The following is a 5296-nucleotide window of genomic DNA, read 5'->3' on the forward strand; positions in this document are numbered from 1 at the left end:
TGCTCACTGCTACTGGTGATTACCCTTCTCGGCTAATGAGCCGGCCAGCCTGCGTTTTTATACTTTCTGTTTGAACAGTTTGTATGTGTGTTGTCTTGTTGGAGTTAGTCACCGCTAATGCATGCTATAACGTTCGTTTTTCAGCATTCATTTAAACTGGATGTTCATGTATACATAACTACTCCTGCATTCGCAATAAAACTAATTTCAAGATGTTATACTGTTCTTGGAATGGAAATTATTTTTTATTATGATACATGTTGATATATATATTATGATATATTGACATATGTTGCCATTCATCTCAAGGCTTGAAACCGATTCAATTGAAATATGGAATAGAATTGGAAACTTCTCTTCTTCCCAATTTTGATAAGCTGTCTGAACAAAAGTGATGTTAATGGAATTCTTCATTATTAACCAAAAACTTCAATAAAATAGGAGAAATGCAGTTCCATATATATCATTCTTCAATTTTCAAATCAATAGTCTCTTCATAGATACAAAAATTGGGTAATGTTCGTTTGCACATGTTAACTATGTTGTTACAATGATAGCGATAGTACTGGCGTTCAAAGCAAAATAAGCTTACTTACAAAGAGAACATTTAATAATTGCAAAGCATTACTAGATGAAAAGTGCGAATAGCTTCTTAAGAACTTTTTCAAAAAAGCATGTTGCTTGTTCCTTCCATGAAATCTATCCTACTCGGTTTCCAAACAACAGCTAAGCTGTAGAGTAAGCTTCAAATTTCTATAACATTTTTCAGAGTTCATATCAATTGATTAGGGAGCAGAAGACCGAATCGCAATAATGAATCGGACCAATAGGAAAGCAGCAAGCTACGTGTACGCCCAATCTCCTCTTTTGCCGAAAGCTTGAATAAAATCAATACTCACCGAAGAATAAAACAGTGCACGACAAAAACAGCCATTCCAAACTTGAGGAAGGCCAATATCATGTTCAAATAAGTGCCGTTATTATTTTTCATGTTCTAATAACTTGAAGGGAGCTCTGTTAACAGGAGATAATATGAATGTCACAATATAACGACTGTGTATTATAATGACTGTTAAAAATAAAAAGGTCATCTCTACAACCTTGATACTCCTACTCCTAATATACTCCTAAGATACTCCTTGAGTGAGGTTATCAAAGTTATTGATGTGTTTTCTATGTTTCGAAGCTATGAACAATAATGTCGATTTGAGATTTGATCTAATTCTTTACTGATAAACTAAAGCTAGCAAACACATTATCCGAAATTTTTTTAGTATTTTAGTCGCAGAGCTTTACTTTAGTACTTGCTTTGTTCTGCTTTGCTTCTCTTCTTGTTACAAACGTTATCATATTGAATATTGTGTGCTGTCTTGAAATTATTCTTGGCTAAAGGGGGAGTTTACATCCCCTGTAATTGAATACTCCTCCATGATTACTTTGGCCGTTAGTTATATATGTTGGAGACAGGCTTTATTGATACATTGGTAACTTTTCAGGAATTCACTTTGTAGAGCAAGAATAGACTTATAAATTTACAAGTTCTAAATACAACGGACAATATTATCAATTCAAGGAGAGGTTATTCCAACTTCTCAATAAATAGTGAATAGGAATAAATAAATAATATTCTCCACAATTTAACTTTAAAAACCATGGACTATAATGTTGTGATGAATAGTAGATAATAATTTAACATTCCCAATACTAATCTACGATTCAACTTTGAAAATCATCGACTATAATGTCATGAAATTACAAATCGACAAGTTGAAATTTTATAGGATTGTAAACGGAGGGAGTGTTTCTACGTTTTTTTCATGATAATCACGATTTACTGTTTCACTCTTATTTCCATTGTTCTCATTCTTCAGTCCAAGGAGTATTTCTTCTCACTTCAACTGTAACTTTCTCTCTCACGCACACACAAACACACACACACACACACACACACACACACACCACACACACACACACACATACACATGTTCTGATTTCTTATCTCTCTATTACACAGTATATGGATTCTCTCTCCCATCAAATCAACTATTTCACTCTATCAGGTGTAACAGAATTATTCTTGTTTCAAAAATTATCTTGTTTTTCGGTTAATTCTTTGAAAAACATCCTTATCTAGGAGGTTTGTCGAATACTGTCGAATGAGAGTTTCTTTCTCCCATTAGATTTCTCACTTACTCCCATTCTGTTAACATGGAGCTCGCTCAGTTTCTGTCCTTGTCGCTGCAATTTCTTTCTTGTTCTTCTTCCTGATTAACGGTCGAATAACAATTTTTGGTAGAAAACAGCTAGTTCAAGTCGAGCTCCCGGTGAGAAAGGATGTAACTCCCGCTTCTTATTTTTTTTTCATGTTTAACTGTAAATTCTGTACTTATTTTGTTCACTAAGTAATGTGAAGTTTTCTATTAATACAAAACCGGTAGTAACTCCATAGTTCACAGTAGCCTCAAATTTATAATTTAAAATGCCGGTATTCAAATATTACATCAGATTGTTTTAATGCGTGCAAAAACCCGCTATTAAAGGTAATTACTATATATAATAATTCATTGTATTTCTTTTCTATTAATTTTGTGGAAACAAATAAGTTATCATATGAATCTTGAATTTATAAAATTATATATATTGGTTCTTACCCATATCTGAAGAAAGTATCTCCTTAATTTGTTATATTTCTCTGCTCTGGTAGTAATTCTGTTTCGAAGTAAATTTGTCTAAATTTCAAATAATAAGAAAGTAATAGACTTCTTGTTTCTAAAATTCTTGAGTAAATTTTTATTTGAAAAATTTAAATAATTCTTTCTATTGTATTAAATTTTGTTAAAACTTAATTTTCTACTGTTTATTAAATATTGTATAAGTTATAGTATGTATAGGATTTACAAAATGGTTTTTCCTTTATATCCCAAACAGCGGTCAATGTCTATGCTCGAAGTCTATGCTCGATGTCTATGCTGGATGTCCATGCCCGAAGTCCATGATTGAAGCCAGGTCCCATATTCCACGTTCCATGGTGAGGCTGCAAGTCTACATTCGGTGAACCAGACCGATGATTACGAATCCAGACGTCCAGTCTAATTATTCTGGTACGAGGACTGGTCCAGACGAATCTGGGAAGATTCCACCGGAGTTCGTAATTGTACAAACCCGCCACACCACAAGATTCGCCATCTTCAAATAATATCGACGTATAAGGATATCAGCCAAACTTCGTAACATCGCCCATATGGATAAAGTGTAAACAGTGCTCGCGAAAAGTAAAATATTGCAAAAGTGTTCATCGATTAAAAGGGTTTTGGGGCGCCCCTCCTCAACATATAAGGTATTTATCTGAATCACTATGTATTGAGATCAAAATGTAATCTGTTTATTTTATATTCATAATTTGTTGCACCGTTTAATCTGTTTTCAATATTTAATTAGATGCTTCTTTTAACTATCGATAACTGTACAATTGATTTGATTCTATATTTAAATTTGTCCAATTTTGTTTATCTTCAAAATTAAATTTAACACACATGCTTACTACCGAATATATCGTTTTTATTACAATACCACCCATTTGCAATGTTTAGGGGCTGTAGACTGCTGTCAAATTAATTAAGTATACGTTAATTGATTTATTCCGGTCTTTCTTACTTTGTGTTGATGGAATTGGTTCCTAAATCTGTCGGTTTGAATCCAGTTTCATTAGCATACAGTGGAAGGATTGAATAAAACAAAATAAAAACGTTTCACAGGTCAGTTTACATACTGTGAAAGAGAAATGAGTTTCTCCTCTTCATGTTGAAATTAATATGTTATAGATAATAGCAATTATTTACAGTTATGTTAGTATAGCCAACCCTGTAGCCTCCCAGCCGGGGCGAAGCAGCGAGCGCGAAGCGCGAGTAATATAACTTATACATAGAATAAAAAAAATCTACACTCTCAATGTTGCCAGCTTTTTCAGTCACCGGAGACCTCATATAACAATTTCTATCCCATTGTTCTTGATCTTGAATCAAATTTCACTGTGAAATATTCTCAAGCTCAACAATTGATTACTGATTTCTATCTTCAAAAAATATTCAACTACAAAATTATTTTAATGCAAATTTTCAGTTTTCAAAACTTCTTTCATAATATAGACTAACACCTTTTATCTCAAAATATTTCATGTTCCACACTTACAAAGTTATGTTATCACAATAAAATTTCATATAGTACTTTATGTTCCTGCTCGTGTTGCTAAGAAATTATTCATTTTGAAACAGGCTGTTTTCTCTATACTTATTATCAATACTTAAAACTACTGATTAATCTGGCATTTGAATGTTGATCATTTTTGCAGACAAACCCCACACACATGACACCATTAAACTGGTTGAGGTGAGTAGATGTAAGTGGGCGGTTCTGGCTCCTCCGACTGGGAGCAGGCATGTTCAGAAATGTCTGGTCACCCCTTATCTAACCTAACCTAACCTATATAAATTTTTAATTTTTGATCCTTATCATGTCATGACACATCTTATCCAATCTCTATGATAAGATAATAATATTTTTTAAATAATTTTCCCTTTTATCAATTTTGCATGTCAATAGATATTTAAGGCAGTGAATTCAAATAGGAGATTAGTCTTATGGCTGATAACAAGTTAAGCTCCATGGGCCTGGTACTTCCTTTGTAAGGATGATCAAAGACCATTGAATATAATTTTTGAGTTTGAAATTGGTTTGGAACCCGCCTAAAGGTCCACTCACCTGATATCATCATTACCTGTGCACAAGCCTGGATATCAATCATCATCTCCAGCAAAAAATGTCTCAAGAAGGTGAGACTCTGCTAACCATTTCAAATAGATTAATGATAATGATGAAACTATGTCTATTTTTAATAATATAGCAATATGATGGAAAAATTATCTTACCTCTCAACTTTATAGGTATGTACTATACCAAATGGGATAAGATATTTTGTTCAATACCACTTTTTTATAATAGTGTCACAATATGTTTATGTTTATAATGATTAATTCAATATATTATGTTCTATTTTGAATGTTCACTATGTGTGTATAGAGTAAGTAAGGTGAAATAATCAACACATTCACTTACTATAGTATAAGAGTATGTTCTATTGACACATGAATATCTCAAATAAATTTCAAAAACAGACTACTAATTTAAGTCAATTTAATAAGTATTTCTTTTAAAAAATGAATGAAACAGCTTAGATAAATCAAATGTCATGCTTTCTTCCATGTAGTAATCCCAGATAGACCAATGATACTTCATTTTA

The 5296-nt window shown here is 32.5% G+C and overlaps 1 long non-coding RNA gene across 1 annotated transcript; it reads left to right on the plus strand.

Annotated features, from left to right (window-relative positions):
• The first annotated feature begins 2189 nt into the window (after window positions 1-2189).
• LOC120355597 lies at window positions 2190-3456 on the plus strand. The gene is made up of 2 exons (XR_005573672.1): window positions 2190-2540; window positions 2929-3456. It is a non-coding gene; the product is annotated as an uncharacterized LOC120355597 (long non-coding RNA).
• Window positions 3457-5296: the final 1840 nt, after the last annotated feature.

The sequence above is a fragment of the Nilaparvata lugens genome, unplaced genomic scaffold (genome assembly GCF_014356525.2).
Source record: "Nilaparvata lugens isolate BPH unplaced genomic scaffold, ASM1435652v1 scaffold3316, whole genome shotgun sequence".
Lineage (NCBI taxonomy): Eukaryota > Metazoa > Arthropoda > Insecta > Hemiptera > Delphacidae > Nilaparvata > Nilaparvata lugens.